Source organism: Phalacrocorax carbo, chromosome Z (genome assembly GCF_963921805.1).
Source record: "Phalacrocorax carbo chromosome Z, bPhaCar2.1, whole genome shotgun sequence".
Lineage (NCBI taxonomy): Eukaryota > Metazoa > Chordata > Aves > Suliformes > Phalacrocoracidae > Phalacrocorax > Phalacrocorax carbo.
In genome coordinates, this window is record NC_087548.1 from 61,832,606 (window position 1) to 61,850,890 (window position 18,285).

The 18,285-nt window shown below is 42.0% G+C and overlaps 1 protein-coding gene across 1 annotated transcript in view; it reads left to right on the plus strand.

Moving 5' to 3' along the window:
* CAMK4 (calcium/calmodulin dependent protein kinase IV) overlaps nucleotides 1–18,285 on the plus strand; it is a 165,399-nt gene that overhangs the window by 71,981 nt on the left and 75,133 nt on the right. The window lies entirely within an intron of this gene.

Here is an 18,285-nt window from a genome sequence, read left to right on the forward strand (position 1 = left end):
TATAGCACCTCAGAAAAACTCATTAAATGAGCAAAATACAGTGATGAACTTTTACACTTGCAGTTGCAAATATGAGGTTGGTTTGCTTTTCGCTACACAATTTGCGTCTGCTTGATGAATCATTAAGAAAAATGAAGTATCTTTAGGATACACTTTACAAATATGATTCTTTCTACTCTAAGCTGAGAGTGAAAGAGATTTACAACCAGTCATTCTGGGACAACTGTTGTTGCAAACAACATATATCATGTGGATCATATTGGAAGAACACAGGATTCTTGAAGGGAGCAAATATGTTTATGTGCTATTTATGAAACGAAACCTCTCATATGTAGACCTGGCCTCTTTTTGGTATGTTCTGAGAAAGCTAGGCAGCATATAAACCAGGGCCAGCCTGGAGGTTGTCTCATAGTCTGGGCAGGTGAATGCCTTCCAAAAAACTCGTTCAACCTCTGCCTTAAATTTCCTACCTGAGTCTGGACAAGTTCCTTTAAAAATAGTGAAGTGAACAGATGGCCTCTGTTCCATGGTTTCTAAATTAAGACACCAAGTGCCTGCCTGTGTTACAGGTCTACCAAGCGCTAGCAACTAACTGAAATAATGTGGGAGCTGCCATTGCAATAAAGAAACATGCTCTGTGTTGCTGAGCTGGGTTGTCTGGAACCTGGGTCTTGGTGTATTCCCAATTCAGTCTGCCATGGGCCGAGGTATTTCTTTTGGTTTCAACTTTCTCATCCATAAAATTGAGATAATACTTGCTTGATTTTCTTCTCAGCAATGCTTTGAAGGGGTAGCCTGGTTAATATTCCTAGGTTTTAGTTGATAGGTACTGTCCCCTAAGAGTGATTAAGTATTATGAAGTATTAGGCCCTTTGTGTCTCAGTCAAGGCAGCATGCAAATACAGAGACTGTTTTGGAGAATTCTCATTTTGATTTCATTTTTTTCATGTGTAGGCATCCTTCCTCACAGGGTTTCTGATGCTTAACTAATACTTCCTCAGTACTTTAATTAAAACCAGTGTTTATGAAGCAGCATTCTTCTTGCAGGCTGGTTGATGTTCAAAATCAGACAACCATTCAGACACATTAACTTTTTCTCAGATCAGAAACAGAGCAACAGTTTTGAAGCAATGCATATGCTAGAAATAGTTGTGCTGGGATTAATCTAATTGTACTGATCAGTTAAACAATTTGAGAACAGCAAATAGTTTATGTCTGTGGAGGAATGTGGGCAGATATAAAGGTAACAGCCTTCCCTCCTGGATGAATGGGATTGGATATCTAGAGTTACGGTGTGAAGGCTGCATGGTGCTTGGTTGCTGACTGGGGTTAAACCACGACAGTATCTTACTGCAAAAAAAAAAAAACAACAAACTTTCAGTTCACTCTCATTTTGTAGGGTATTTATGTAAAATTAACTTTCTTGTTCTTCTTTAGACACCATGTATTTGGTGGATTTAACATTTACTTAAAAGCCCTTCCTTTTGGAAAGTAGTGAGGCAGACTGTGGAAGCCAGATTCCCCTTATATATGAAGGAAAACTGGATATAAGCAGTTTTTTCTTTATTCAAAATCATTTTGACTGAAATATTCTTTTCGTCTTTTGGAAGAAACATAACAGCGTGAAATGCACATGAATGAGATGATGACATGGATGACTAAAAATGAGCAAACCAGTAAAAAGAAAGTAATCTACATATATAATAGCTAGTAGTGCAGATGGAGTGGTAATTAAGAAATTACCATTTCCAAATAATTACCAAGCAATGGCATGTGTGGTGTGTGTATGTGTATGTGTGAATGAAAACAGAAGAGAATGTGTGAGCTAGCTGACAAAAATGCACCTTTTTAATGGTGAGTACTGATGTGTAGTTGTCTGTTCTCATGTAGGCTTACATATGATACTTTTCTTTTTCCTTTTTGAAAATCTTGAAAAAAATCAGACCATTACATATTAATACAATGTATATTTGTGAGGAAAATTTGTGAGAAAAAAGTTTACCTTAAATTTACATATATATGTAAATATAATCCAAACATTTATAATCTGGAGAAAGAAGAATACTGTCATAGCGCTTCAGACAAATTGGAGTATTGTGTCAGGCTCTCGCTTTCTCCATGTACTAGGTATGTCTGCTAAACTTCTTCACTCTCAGATTTCAGTCCAATAAGAGTACTGACAATTACTGCACCACAGGAGGAGAGGAGTGGGGGTGGGGGTGGGTAGAGAAGGGGGGAGAGAGTGTCTTATTATAAAATCTATAGAGAAACAGGCATATAGAGGCAGGAGGCACTCAAATTGTAAAACCCGTAAGTCCACAGGAAATTATAATTTCATAGCTACAAACATACATCTTTTTCTCCAAAAGCTAATGAAAGACCGATTTAGGAATTCTGACTACCTTCAAGGGTGACACACAGTCCCCACCCCCGCCAAGGCACTTGCCTTCTCAATCAGTCGGGAAGGCTCAACCACAAGCAGCACTCCCCCAAGAAAACGGACCAAACATTTGCATGAGCCTCTTGATTACCACTTGTTGTTTAGCCCCCATCAGCAAATAAACACTACAAAGCTGCTCGCTCGCTCCTCCCACCCCAGTGGGATAGGGGTGAGAATCGGAAGAGCAAAAGTGAGGAAACTCATGGGTTGAGATAAAGACAGTTTAATAGGTAAAGCAAAAGCCACACACACAAGCAAAGCAAAACAAGGAATTCATTCACCACTTCCCATGGGCGGGCAGGTGTTCAGCCACCTCCAGGAGAGCAGGACTCCATCACGCGTAACGGTTACTTGGGAAGACAAACACCATCACTCCAAACGTCCCCCCTTCCTTCTTCTTCCCCAGCTTTATATACTGAGCATGACGTCATATGGTATGGAATATCCCATTGGTCAGTTGGGGTCAGCTGTCCTGGCTGTGTCCCCTCCCAGCTTCTGTGCACCTGGCAGAGCACGGGGAGCTGAAAAGGTCCTTGACCAGTGCCAGCACTACTTAGCAACAGCCAAAACATCTCCACATTATCACCGCTGTTTCCAGCAAAAATCCAAAACATAGTCCCATACTAGCTACTACAAAGAAATTTAACTCTATCCCGGGTGAAACCAGGACAGATACCAAAAGTTTTTTGCTTTAGAAGATATGAAGTCAGCCACCAGTTAGTGAAAGTTGAAATTTTACTGAAAAATAGCTTTGTAATATGCTGGTTTAGTCCTTGGAAAGCAAAAAGTGTATTTTGTCTGTATTGACAGGACATCATTCAGAAAAGGAAAAAATCCCATTCTGCAATTGAAAAAAGCCTGTCCTACATGCATGAAGTTATTTAACAAGTAATCTGCATTCCAATGTATTATATTATATCACATTGTACTGCAGGTGATGTGTAAAGATCACTTAACATAGAACTGTATTTTTACCTGTCACCATTTAGATTGAATGGCTGTGCTCTTCTAGGTAAGTCATACCTCATGTTAAGATTTTAAGAACTGAGAGTATGTATTATACCTCTTTTTTCCTTGCTCCATTTAATTTATAGGTAATTAGCTAACACTCATTTCTGGTGTTCACAGCTTATTTTTCAGAAATACAAAGATCACCTAATAAAAGAGGAAGACAAAACTCAACTCATTATTATGCAGTTCAGGGAAGCTTAACCTACTGTATACATTGGATTGCTGAACAAGTAGTTCTGAGAAACTGAATTATATCCCTTAGATGGTTAATTTAGTAAAAAAAGGAAACAAATGGCACACATGTAGCTTTGAATAATCTAACAGGAACTTTTGTGAAACAATCTGAGTGGCACATTTTCTTCCACCAGTCCATCCATGCACATTTTGCTCCCTTCCTGCCTTCAGTGATTTGTCTTCTCCATGGCTTTAAGCAAGCCTAGATGAGCTTTGTATGTCTAGGGTGCACAAAAATGTAAAGAGGCAAGACAGGGAGTAGGAATGAATTGTGTTGCTGTGTGAGGATATATTTAATGCCTAAAGCACAGGTGCAACCCTTCAAAAGGGCTAAGTGAAGGTGCAGAGCTAAGTATTAGGCTATCCTGAGATTATAGTCCTCCTCTTTAGAAACCCTTCATTATTTACAGCCTGTTCTTTAACCTGGAGGCATGCCTTTGATGGAGCTGTACTGCAGTGAAGGCAGGGCTTCTGCAAAGACGAACGGTCTGTGAGGCTTGTGCTGGGGATCCCTGAATGTCGTCTTCCTCTGCATTTTAGGAAGTTGCTGTTTTCAAGAAGTGTATGCTGCAATCCTGTCATCTCAGTTGTGACAGTTATTAGTTTTAGGGGAGATGGATTGAGCTCATTCTATGCTGTTGAGCAAAGAATTAAGGGAAAACTGCATGGCCAAAAAATGAAGAGGGCAAGAGGTAAGAAACCGCAGTGTTCCAATGCTAGCAGTTCGGCTGTTGGAATAAAACAGGAACAGTGTACAACTCAGAACACAGCATCCTGGCCACTCCTCTGGCCTGAAATAGAGTTCTCTGTAGCCCCTCAGAGAGGCAAATCTAACTGAGGTCTATAAGAGAGAAAATTTATTTTACCAAGAGCTCCATAATCAGGATGTACTCACTTGACAAACTGGTTACACTGGTGTATTTAAATATAAATAAGGTGGTCTCCTTTTGCATTATGTCCTTTAAAAGAAAGACCAACCACATATAGGAAAGGAATGGAAAAGCAAAGGTGGAAATAAACACAGCAGCTGTGTAAGTGGCACAACCACTGTGTTCTGGTTACAGGAGCTTCTTTGAGTAATCGTGAAGCCAGCATCACTGTCTGATCTCCATCACCTGGTCAGAGCATCTCTTAAGACTGGAACTAAGGTGCAACTTTTTAAGCTGAATATCATGACAGTTGCTGGCTGTAGGACTAGTGTGTATGGGCAAGGCTCATCCCAAATTTTTGCCAAACTGAACTTGATCTCTGCTTGAACCAGTTAAGGGCAAAAAAATCCCCAAAATCTGCAAAACCTGAATAAATAAAAAATAACTAATTACATGTTTTCCTACAAATGTAAAAAAAACCTGCCCCACTTTCTTTGTTATTCCTCCCTCTTCGTTTTAAGCAGCCTTCAAATACTCCTGTTTGTTTCCAACAAGCTATTCCATTATACTGTGCATATATTGAATAAGCAGATGCTTGAAATTCCAACTGGGCTTGTTTTCAGTAGTTGTAGTTGAAACCAGCTGGAACCATTTCTATAAGTAATAAGAACCGCATAAATAAGATAGTTTGTTTTGTATTTCAGTCCTATGGTATTCAAGTCACTCTCATTTACACTTTTTTTCAGAGAATTCTGATTACAAATTTATTTTAGAGTTGCAAAGACTACATGATATGCTAACTTCTGAGGACCTCAGTAATATCTCAGTACTCTCAGGAATATTAGCCTGCAGAAATTTAGATTTTGTCTGCAAGATGCACAACACACATACAGGTTTTAGCTCTTTATTCACTGATAAGAGAAGAGTACTACAAAAAGAAATAGCATGATAATACAGGTTTCTGGATTCAGTGGCAAACATAGTAGATATAGGATTTGAATGTAAAAATATGAGAAAATACAAAGTCAAAAGGACTCTGTGATGTGGCTTTCAGGAATTTGTGGGAAAAGTCCTCATTCCTGCAGATGATCTACAAATGAGAAGCCAAAAATCTGTTAATAGGAACTCCAGGAAAATTAATTATTTCACTATTGTAACTAATTTCAGTTATTCTTTCTGGGCCATTACTGTGTTACAACTGCAACACCACAGTGAGAAAATACATTAGCATTGCCATGTTTTATGGATGAGGAGCACATGAGGTACTGAGGCTAGGAGCCAGATCTGTAAAGTATTTGTATCTAGACAATTAGTACCACAGTTCTAACACATCAATAACTACATTCTGCATGCTTTACTTCACAGGTAAAATCTGCCTTCTCTTCTCCAGGCTGAACAGACCCAGGTTTCTCAGCCTTTCCTCATAGGAGGGACACTCCAGTCCCTTCATCATCTTCACGGCCCTTCACTGGACTCTCCACAATATGTCCTTGTCTCTCTCATACTGTGGGGCCCAGGACTGCATCCAGTAGACCAGTGCTGAGTAGAGGGGAAGGGTCACCTACACTGAGCTGCTTAAACACCTCCTAATGCAGCCCAGGATACCATTAGCCTTCTTGGCTCATGTTCAACTTGGTGTCCGCTACCCTGCAAGCTGCTTTCCAGTTGGGTGGCCCCCAGCATGTACTGGTTCCTGGGCTTGTTCCTCCCCAGGTGCAGGGCTTTGCACTTCCCCTTGTTGAACTGCATAAGGTTCCTGTTGGTCCATTTCTCCAGCCTGTCCAAGTCCCTCTGGATGGCAGCACGGCCCTCTGGTGTATCAGCCCCTCCTCCAAGTTTGGTGTCATTTGCAAACTTGCCGAAGGTACAGTCTGCCCCTTTGTCCAGCTCATTAATGAGGGTGTTAAACAGGACTGGACGCAGTATTGACTCCTGCGGTATACTGTTAGTTACTGACCTCCAACTAGAATTCACGCCACTGATCACCTCCCTCTGGGCCTGCTGTTTTCAACAGCAGCCAGTTTTCAACCACCTTACTGTCTGCTTATCAAGCCCATACTTCAACAGCTTGTTTATGGGGATCTTATGGGAGACAGTGTCAAAGGCCTTATGGAGGTCCAGCTAGACAATATCCACTGCTCTCCCCTCATCTATGAAACCAGTCATTTCATCATAGAAGTTTCTCAAGTTGGTCAGGCATGACTTACCCTTGGTGAATATTCCTGATGACTGGCTTGTCCTTTGTGTGTCTGGAAATAGTTTCCAGGATTAGCTGCTTCATCACCTTCCCAGGGACTGAGGTGAGGCTGACCAGCCTGTAGTTCTGTGGGTGCTCCTTCTCACCCTTCTCAAAGACACAAGTGACATTTGCTTTCCTCCAGTCTTTGGGCACTCTCTCAGTCACAATGGTAGATCAAAGATTATTGAGAGTATCCTTGCAGTGACATCAGCCAGCTCCCTCAGCACTCATGTGTGCATCCTATCAGGGCCCATGGACTTACATAAGTTCAATTTGCTTAAGTCTTCCCTGACCTGATCCTCTTCCACCAAGGGCACATCTTCCTGGCTCCAGCATTTCCTTGTGGTCCCTGGAGCCGGCATTCGTGAAGGCCAGCCTTGCTATTAAAGACTGAAGTGAAGAAGGCATTCAGTACCTCAGCCTTTTCCATGTGCTGTGTCACCAGGTCCCCTGTCTCACTCAGCAGCAGGCTCTGGCCTTCCTTTTGTCACCTGTCTACTTGTAGAAGCCCTTCTTGTTGCCTTTGGCATCCCTGACTGGATTCAATTCCATTTGGGCTTTGGCTTTCTTTACCTCATCCCTGCAGGCTTGGACAATATTTCCATATCCCTTCCAGCTTGCCCATCCTTGCATCCACCATCCGTATGCATCCTTTTTGTGTCTGAATTTGGCCAGGAGCACCTTGTTTATCCACACAGGCCTCCTGACATTTTTGCCTGTCTTCCTACTCACTGGGTTGGGTGGTCTGCTCTTGAGGTTGGAGGACATGATCCTTGAATATTAACCAGCTTTCTCGGAGCGCGCCCCCCGCCCCCTTCCTTCTAGGACCTTATCCCACTTGTCTTTTCCAAGGAGATCTTTGAAGAGGCCACAGTCTGCTCTCCTAAAGTCCAGGGCTGTGATCTTGCTTTTCACTCTCCTCCTTGCCCTCAGGATCCTGAACTCCACCATCTCCTTGCCACTGCATCCAAGGCTGCCTTTGAACTTCATATCCCCAGTGAACCTCTCCTTCTTGGTGAGTATGAGGTCCAGCTAATCATGTCTCCTCATTGGCTCCTTTGTCACTTGGAGGAGGAAGAGATTATCAACGCACTCCAGGTACCTCCTGGATTGCTTGTGTCCGGCTGTGTTGTCCTTCCAGCAGATATCAGAGTGGTTGTAGTTCCCCATGAGGACCAGAGGCCTGCAAATGTGGGGCTGCTCCTATCTGTCTGAAGAGGGCCTCATCCACTTACTCTCCCTGATCAGGTGGCCTATAGCAATCACTCACTATAATGTCACATTTTACCTTGTACGTTATGTCACCTAAGAACTCTTGAGTGATAAGCCAGGTCTTCTTTCTCCCCTGTAGTGGATATGTGGATTGTATTCAAAAAGAGACAGCTTTATTACCACTGAGCTTTGTACGGAGCTTGTTCATCCCAAAGTTTATGACAATATGATCAGAGTAATGAGGTTGTGGTAAGGACCTTAAAAAACTTGGGTTGAAGGTAGCAGGTCGTTTCTCATCACTGAGTAGCTAGACCTCAGCAAAAGCCACGGATTTTACTTGCAGTAACATAAGAACCTACAGGATCTTCAGGGGTTACTTGTTTTTAAGTAGCAAAATTGCACCCCAAATCACACTTTATGCATCAGAGGTGGTTTTTAGGTCTGATTCTGTGTGATTTGCCAGATTTGCATGTGAATTCAGTGGCCATAAAGGAGATGTAGGCAAGTCTCCTGAAATTCAGCTATTCACCTGTTCTGATCCAAGTTCACACAGCTTACAATTGTCTCCTTTCAGCATCTCCTAAATTGTATGAAGCATCAGGGAACACAGGATCAAATATGAAAGGTTCCCTGTGGCTCTTGTGCACAGAATTCACAGGCTGGGGTGGTCTGTTGAAGGGGAAAGTCACTGTTTGTTGTTGCTGCTGCTCTCAGCCTGCTCAGTCACTTGTGCTTTTCTTCCAGCCCAGCTCATAGATCCTGGCAGAGGAGGCAAGTTAACATGCTGTCATTAATGTAGTTGAGACATCCTCCATAGGGACTGGAGAGATGTAGGAACAAAAACAGTCCTGTAAATTCTGTTATTTGTTGACTGTGCTGGTTTTGGCTGAGAAGAGGTTAATTCTCTTCACCATGGGGGGGCGGCTACCTTTCCAGCTTCCCACGCTCTGTCGCGTGGCGGGGAAGGGGGGGGGGGGGGCGGGGCTGGGAGGGGCAGGGCCATGGTGGGGGAGGCTGACCCCGACTGGCCAATGGCACGTTCATTCCATACCACGTGACACCATGACCAGGATATGAAGGGGGTCAGTTGCGGATCGGGAGTGGCGTGGCATCGGGTAGGTGGGCATCGAGCAGCTGCGGCGTGTGCGGTTTGTTTCGGCGGTTAATTCCACCACCACCCCCACCAACCCACCAATCCCTCCCCAGAATTTTGTGCCTTTCATTATTCTCCTTTACATTGCGTTTCTGTTGTTGTTGCTTTTAATTTTAATTATTAAACTGTTCTTATCCCACCCCACGAGCGTTGCCCCCTGATTTTCTTCCCCATCTACCGGTGGGGGAGTGAGCGAGCGACTGTGTGGGGCTGAGCTGCCGGCTAAACCACGACATTGACACAGTGCTAACAAGAAGTTCAGCTCACAGTTTCTAATCTATCAAGCAAACTCTCTGATTAGTTACAAGGTCTTGATTTCACACGTCTGCCTACCTCTTCTACCCAGCTCACTATTTCTACAGGCTTCTCTGTGTCCTCTTCCACCTATATAAAATATTTTTCATTTTCAGTCCCTGAAAAGTTTCTGCAAGGGATTTCTTCACTGCCTCCCTTTGCAGATCTACTTGTTTTCCATATTATAAAGTGTATAACCTGTAAATTCTAAGCAGTTTTGGTGCATGGGGTAATTTATATGGTTCCTGTAAGTATAGAGTTACAGGTGCTATATACTATCAAGCAACAATGAAGTGACTTCAGGCCCTCTCATTATCAAGGTTTGGGGCTGACCTACCGGAAGAATTGACTAGCATCAGGAGATTACAAGTCTTCTAGTACAGGTGTCATTTAAACAGCAGGTCCAGAGATTCAGGGTGGTTCATCAGAGAAAACATGCAAGACTTAATCAGTACCTGACATTGTCAAGATTTCCTCCCACCTGAAATATTTTGAACAAAATGGTCTCGTGATTATCAGACTCACAACTAGGCCTTCCCCAGTCATCATCTGTTACTGCTTACACAACGGAGTGATACAGCATATAGTTGATTGTCATGGTTTAACCCCAGTCAGCAGCTCAGCCCCACACAGTGGGGCCTTGGTCACTGCCCCTGTGGTGGGATGGGGGAGAGAACTGGAAGGGTTAAAGTGAGAAAACTCATGAGTTGATATAAAGCATATTGTGGCCAGCAGGAGCAGGGAGGTGATCGTGCCTCTGTACTCGGCACTGGTGAGGCCGCACCTCAAGTACTGTGTTCAGTTTTGGGCCCCTCACTACAAGAAGGACATCGAGGTGCTGGAGCGTGTCCAGAGAAGGACAACAAAGTTGGTGAAGGGTATAGAGAGCAAGTCTTATGAGGAGCGGCTGAGGGAGCTGGTGTTGTTTAGCCTGGAGAAGAGGAGGCTGAGGGCGACCTTATTGCTCTCTACAACTACCTGAAAGGAGGTTGTAGCGAAGCAGGGGTCGGTCTCTTCTCCCTAGTAACAAGTGATAGGACGAGAAGAAATGGCCTCAAGCTGCGCCAGGGGAAGTTTAGGTTGGACGTTAGGATAAACTTCTTCACCGAAAGGGTTGTCAAACACTGGAACAGGCTGCCCAGGGAGGTGGTGGAGTCTCCACCCCTGGAAGTATTTAAAAGAAAGGTAGATGTGGTGTTGAGGATATGGTTTAGTGGTGGACTGGGCAGTGATAGGTTAGTGGTGGGACTCGATGATCTTAAGGGTCTTTTCCAACCTTAATGATTCTATGATTCTATGAAAGACAGTTTAATAGGTTTTCATGGTTTAGCGGCAACTCAGCCCCACACAGTCGCTCGCTCACTCCCCCACTGGTAGGACGGGGGAGAGAAGCAGAAGGGCAACGCTTGTGGGTTGAGATAAGAACAGTCTAATAATTAAAATAATATAAAAAAACCTAACAAAAATACAATGGAAAGGAAAACAATGAGAGGTGCGAAACCCGGGGTGGGGGGAAGGGAGGGGAATGAACAGCCGAAACAAACCGTATGCGCCGCAGCTGCTCACTGCCCACCGACCTGACGCCGCGCCGCTCCCGAGCCGCAAGTGTCCCCCCCCTTAATATCCTGGTCATGGTGTCATGTGGTACGGAATGAACCTGCCATTGGCCAGTCGGGGTCAGCCGCCCCCACCATGGCCCTGCCCCTCCCAGCCTCCTGCCGACAGGGCAGAGCGCGGGAAGCTGGAAAGTTACCCAGCCACCACAGTGAAGAGAATTAACCCCTCCTCAGCCAAAACCAGCACATAGGTAAAGCAAAAACCACGTGCACAAGCAAAGCAAAACAAGGAATTCGTTCACTGCTCCCCATGGGCAGGCAGGTGTTCAGCCATCTCCAGGAAATCAGGGCTCCATCACAAGTAACGGTTACTTGGGAAGACAAACGCCATCACTCCAAACGTCACCCCTTCCTCCTTCTTCCCCCAGCTTTTATTGTTGAGCATGATGTTACATGGTACGGTATTCCATACCCGGTGGTTGTTCCCTCAGGTCATCCCATTCCCTGTGGTCAGTTGGGGTCAGCTGTCCTGGCTGTGTCCCCTCCAAGCTTCTTGTGCACCCCCAGCCTGGGGCAGCATGAGAAGCAGAAAAGGCCCTGCCGCTCAGTAAGAACTGCTCAGCCATAGCTTTAATATAAAATGTTGTACAGGATGATAGTAAATATCCTATCGCCTACTAGCTCTCAATTTCTAAGGGACTACTGTTATGTGGCAGTTTATTTATTCAGAGTAATGGTGTGAATATGAAGCCTTTTACAGAATGACAGATGTCTAAAACTGGTTACATCACTTTTAGAATAAAAGATGGATTGATAAATTTTCACTGAGAAGAGAGGAAATTTTTGGATTTATAGCTGTATAGGTGAAAAGCAAGAAAGGGCAAGAAAATGGCAAGTACAGTTTTCTAAATAAACCTATAAATACGACTATTTTGAACTAAAAAAAAATGTACTTGCCTTTTGATTTATGCATTGTTCTTGCATCTTGAAAGTGTCCTCCCCCACCCAGTTTGGGAACAGTAGCAATGGCAGTGACACACTATAAATAGTGAGCAGCTGAAGTGAGCAGTTCATGAATACCTAATAGCCTGAAATTTGTTTGCATAAACCATTCAACAATTATCAAACATATTTGCAGAAATATGTGTATAAATGAGTCAGGAACAGAAATAACAACCAAATTAGTCAGATAGTTAGACCACAGCATATAATAAGGCCTCTTCTAATGAACATATAACTTGTTTTGAACTCAGACATAAAATGTATTATTGCAAATTCCCAGTGTTGTGCAAGCTATAAGTGCCCCTAGACCTGTCCTTTACCCTTTGGTGATGCTACCAAGTTAAGGTGGGTGAGCAATAGAACCCATTCACAAAAGCTTGTGTGTCTTTGGGGAACATTACCTGCATCTGGTTAGCTTTACCACTGAATAGTATATTACAAAATGTATGGCCTTTTAATCAGATATGTCAGCATGTGCTTTACTGTGCTGAAGTCTATACAATCCCACAAATCATCTCTATCCGTCTGATGGTTTGCCTACAAATGTACTGTGCTTTTTGAGAAACACACGTGTTGTTTCTTTCATAGAATGATTTACATTTAACAGATTAACAGTATCATCATGCAGATAGTGCATTTCTCTTTTGTTTTTTAAAAGCATGTGCTTGTGCAAGCCCAGCTAATCCGTATTTGCAGCCAGCTGGTTTGTGTGGACAAGCAGACTTTTAGGCACCTAACAGGACAAATGCAAACCCGCTCATGTAACTTGCAGTAGTTTCATACAAATGTGTTCAGTCTGAAGAATATACATCAATTGAAGGATTATAGCTCCAAATTGGAAGTGTGGACACGTGCACAGAAAATAGTTGCTTTGATAATGAAAAGTGTATTTTCTTTGCCTTAATAATATAAGTTTACTCATGGAGGCTCAAAATAAAAATTCTTAGTAACCTACAGAGTAAAAACTCCCTGATGAGTTTATGGAAGATACTGCAGGGCTGTGCAATTACTGCTGTGCTTTATTGTGTTGTTTGATGTGTTCTTCAGGGACCTCATGTTCATCTTGAATGGAGTTAGAGCCAGAATAGTCTGCCAAGCTTAAAATACAAAAAAGATTATTTTGAACCTTTTTTTTTTTTTAAATATAACATTAGTCCATTAGGAGTACAAAGTTTGCTGCCATACAAAGAGAGAGCTACTGACCTTGTTGAGAAGGTCAAGCAATGTCCCAGCAAGAGCAGCCCCTAAGAGATAGGAGGAATTCTTTACTTGAGAAACTCTTATTTCATTAAAAAAAAAAAAAAAAAGGTCATGCAAAGAATCAAATCGCCGGAAGCAGGTGTTAAATAAATGCCCTAGTTGGAAAAAAGTATCCTTTCATTCAGAAGGGTCAGCTTTTTTTAATTCTGCTTTTACCCGCTGGTTACTGAATTACACCAGAGTAACTCAGAGAGGTAGACTAGAACACTTATAAAGCAGCTATTTTCATTTGTTCTGGGATTTTTCTGTCATACCACTTTTTGTATCCCCCAAGATTCTTTATCATTTATGGTGAAGACTGACCTCTGTCTTGCACTGATACATAGGCCAGCTCAGATGCATGATTTCAGTGGTACTACCCAGCTTTATGCAGATGAAAAACCACATCCAGAAATCATATTTAAAGTGTTTTAATCTTGAATCCTTGACTGAAAGACCTTCTGAGGAGATATTCGGTGTATGAGCTGGGCAGAAACTGGAATTCCTGTTACCCAGGATATTATGAAATTAAAAAGCAAAACCTAAAACTGTGTAGAAAAATATGTACTTTGAATCTTCTTCTTGTGAAGATTTACTTAAATTCAAGCTCATTTCTCTTTTTTCTTGAAACCTTTCAAGAGAACCTGTGTGACCCAGCAGCCCTGTGTGTAGTTGTGACAACTGGGGACAGATCTTTTAGACTACCAGGGAATTGGCAACTCTGCTTATGGGTTGTCTATGTCTCTATAGGGTTTAATATTTCAGATATACTGTGAGAAGACAAAATAATGGCAGAGTTGTAAATGGCAATTAACAATTGACTCCGTAAAATACAGAAAGTGTTAGGCTGCAAAGCAGTTACTTTAACTAAGACAAACATAAAAATTGTTTCTTGGAAGCACTTTTAATAGAGTGTGGTGGCAAGCCAATAATGATTTGCAGCATGCTGTGTGTAACTGCAGAGAAATACATGCTCAGAGCCTGACCTGCTGGTTCAATAAAGCACTCATTGCTCAAATTAGAGGTGTTCATGTGAGTCAATAAGTGGGTTATTAAATAAGCCGTTGTGTGGAGCTGGGGTGAGCAGCCTGCCAGAGGTGGTCAGTGCTGTGAAGTTCCTTTGAGAACCATTTGCATTGGCTGCTTCACACCACTTGCCTGGACACAGTGTTGTCACCAAGCCTGCATGGTGGTTGTACCTGGCCACATGTGTCCCTCCACGTCCACAGCACCCTGGGGAAGGAGGGCAGCAGAGCCTGGACTTGCAGAATGAGGAATGTGCTCTACTTCTTGCTCTCTACTAAGTTTGAGGGTTCTGTACATCTGTTGGCGACCTGTTTTCAGGATGGCATACCATATTGCAAGGCAGCAGCTGGATTAATCTGTTTACAGTAACAGTTCATTTTATCTTGTATAATTTAATTCAGAAAGAAGCAACACTTTTACATCTTAAGGGTTTGTAGCATTGCTCCACCTCACCATCTGAGGACATAGAAACGTGGAAGAATCTCAGCTTCTATTAAGGATTTTTCCAGCCCTTTCTCTTGTCAGAAGAGTCTGAAATTTATAAATCAGAAATATTCCTATTATAGACCTAGCACTACTTCATTGCAAGACACAGTGTTTGTAGACTCATATCTATAAAATAAAATGCCTAGTTCTAGAGAAGTGGAATAACAGGAGAGACAAAATAATAGGAATAATCCAGGAATAATTACCTTTGTATGTAAATGCTTTAATATTAATTAACGGGGTGGATAATTTCATTCACCCACGCTTGCAAATGCTGTCCTAACTTCCTGGGCCTTAGTTGTGTGAAATACTCTGTTAATGCCCTCAATCCTATGCCTGTCTGCCTGTAAACAGGACATAAGATTGCAGTTTTGAGTGCACACAGCATGTTACCATTTGTCCAGTGATCTTGAGTAGCACCACAAAGCCATGCGTCCAGCTGGCTTTAGCTGAGAGAACATAAAAATTGTACAGATAGATGTTTCAGTTCAGTGCACTGGGTTCTTGGACTGCCTCTTGCTCCCAAGTTGAGGTCACTGAATCTTTGCTGCTGCAGGTGCTTTATCTAGTTAGATTAAAGCCAGCATGCAGATGCTTGCTTGTACTACATTCACAGCTCCTGGTTTGCTTACTAAAGCATACTGTAGAGCACTGCAAGACACAGAACAAAGCAGGACTGTATCACATGTACAAGCAGTTCTTACAGATTTGCTGCATTGTAGCACTTCATGTGGATGTCTCCACAGCCATGGAAGCATATAGAAGTGGGTTTTAATAATTAGAGGCCTTCTAGCAAGTTTGTTTGGTTTATTTGCTATATGGGCAATGAAATCTTCATGCCTAGGGTCAGTGGTGAAGAACTGATAACTAACCAGTTCAGGATTACCTGGCAAATGACTTCTCAAATTGACATGGATGTACCACAGCAGAATGCTGCTTCATAGGCCTATCACAGCAAATGCTTCTTGATTGCTTGCGATTTAAAGTTTGCAAACAGAAAATACAGCTCCAGTAAAGTCTCACCAGTGTTGAGATCACCCAACCAGTCATTCACACAACCTGGTACAGAATTAGTGTAAGTTTTTCACACAGAGAAAAGTAATCTTTTAAGTAGAAATCAAATTATACTAATGAAGTGTTTGACCAAAAGCATACTGTAGACCATTTAGCATAGATTAAAAGCAAAGAATAAAGGAAGCGCATAGAAGGATAATCACTGAACTAGAGGAACCATGAAACATTTGATTGTTTTTTCTCTTCACAAACAGACCAGTTCTGCTGACCTTATTATTATTGATATATATTTATGATTATATATACTTGATATTATTCTTGTGATATACTCACAAAGGTCTTACTGATGCTCCTATGAACAACGTTAATTTAAGGAAAGCTCAGATAAATTGTTACATATTGTACTGCATATTTAAACTGCATCCAAAGAGAAGGAAACAAGAATAAACAGTTTTGCAGCCTCATTTTTGGTCAGTTATTACATCTACACAAATCAGACCACTGTATTTGATCTTGCCAAACATACTTGATTTGCCCAAACATTTGTGGTAATAGGATATTTTGGTTAAGTTATCTAAGTTTTAAAACTTGTTAGTCTAGCAACATATACTATACAGTGAAATGCCTGACTGTCATCCTATCAAATAATTTCTGTCAGGAATATAAGTAGTTGAATTCCTGATACTCCTGCCCAAATTAAATATAGGCCAAGTTTGGCTCTGATATAAGTAGGTACATTTTGTTGGAAGGACCTGAAACAAGGTAAGCGTTGATTCAGCTTTATACTTAGTGTAGGAAAAGGTAAGAAAAAAGTGATAGAACAGGCTGTCTGTAATAAAATGCCATAACTACTTTCAGTCTGGAATGATTCATGTCACTTATACATCCACACTTCTGTTATAAAATCTATCCCAATAGCCATTTTTCTAGGATGCTTATAAATATGTAACACTCCTAAGTGTTTCTCTGTGGCATATTTGCCATTGAATCTTAGCATCAGGAATTTTTAGGTACCTTTTCCTCACCACCACCTGAGGAAGTATTATGAAAGTCTACTGTTTTATGTCAGGTCAGGAACTGGATCACAAAGGGACTCGCCTATAGTTGCAGAGTAAATATCTAGGAAAGCAAGGACCTGAAATTGAGTCTCAGTTCACTTTTTCACTTAATTTGTTGCCACCTGCAAGATGAGAGGAAGCCTTAATAGTTTCTCAGTTTTAACTACTCATTGCCAGAAGAAAGCATCTTTAGAGTTTGGACAGCCTCTTCCATGCTTGCTGCGAGGCATACTTGATGTGCAAACAGTTTCAAAAGTGCAGAAAACAAGCTGTAGGTTGTTCAGTTTCTAGTGGTGCTTTGGTAAATTGCTTAGTCTAAACAGTTCTCCTGGGGAAATGGCTGTCCATTCACTATTATACATTAATTTTTCTGATCCTGTCTGAGGTGCAAAGCATATGAAAAGAGTCCAGAAGCGTATTACCCTCTGAATCATCAAGAATCCCTGGCTACCCAGCAGTGAGCTTTGGAGCCCCTGGCTGTGCATTTGCACTCACAAAAATAACCCAAAGTTGAATAACAGCATTGATGCCAAGGGGATGTTGAAACCGAGTAAGACCCCAGGCTGGTGCTCACAGCATTTTAGGAAAACTGCACAGGAGACCATTCTTCAAACCTGCAGGTCAGTATTTATGTGGCAGGCAAGAGCAAAGAAACACTTGCATTTGGAGTAGAAAGCAATAAAGTTTATAAAGCCTGTGATGGTTGCAGAGCTTAAAGGGTGCCTTGTTTGATCCCAGAACAGGCGTTTGCCTGGAAGATTTAGTTATTGACCATGTTTTTTACCTCCAATTAGGTGTTCAGGTAATGGAATATTTCATTTCTCTTTGATTTTTGCGTTCTGCTGCTTTTCACATGCGCTGAATCTGTCCAAAGTAGTTTTTTCTTTCATTTTTCTTTCTGGCAGAGCCACTAAAGAGGTTAAATGTCAATGGGTTTCAAGAAATCCCTAAGGGCTTTAGTTCTCTGCCCATTTACACCACTGTCAGAGTGCTGCGGCATTTCTAACCAGGAATCGTTCCTGACTGACACAAAGGAATAAAAATTCTGCCTGTCCTGTAGGTCTGAATGTGACTGATATTTGGGTTTTGTTATTGCTGGAAAAAATAAAATACTGAGAAGTGCACCTCTTCTTTCAGGTGATAAAAAAAGGATCGTTTTTTAGGCATGTGTCTTCCTTGCTAAGAATTTTAAGGTAGTTTTAAAGGTTTATGTGTTATGACTCTTCATTCCCCGTATGATGTAAAAAGGCAAACCAAAACAAAAATGTGTTTGATGAAAAGCCTCCACTAAAAGAACAAACCACCGCCACCCCCAAATGTTGTGCTTGACATCATCTGTGTCATCAGTTTGGAAACAGGCAGTGACTTAACTTGCTGGCTCTCATTCATTTCGTCACCCCAGAGATGATGAATGCTGTAGAAGAAATATCTTTATAATTTTAATCAGTGTAG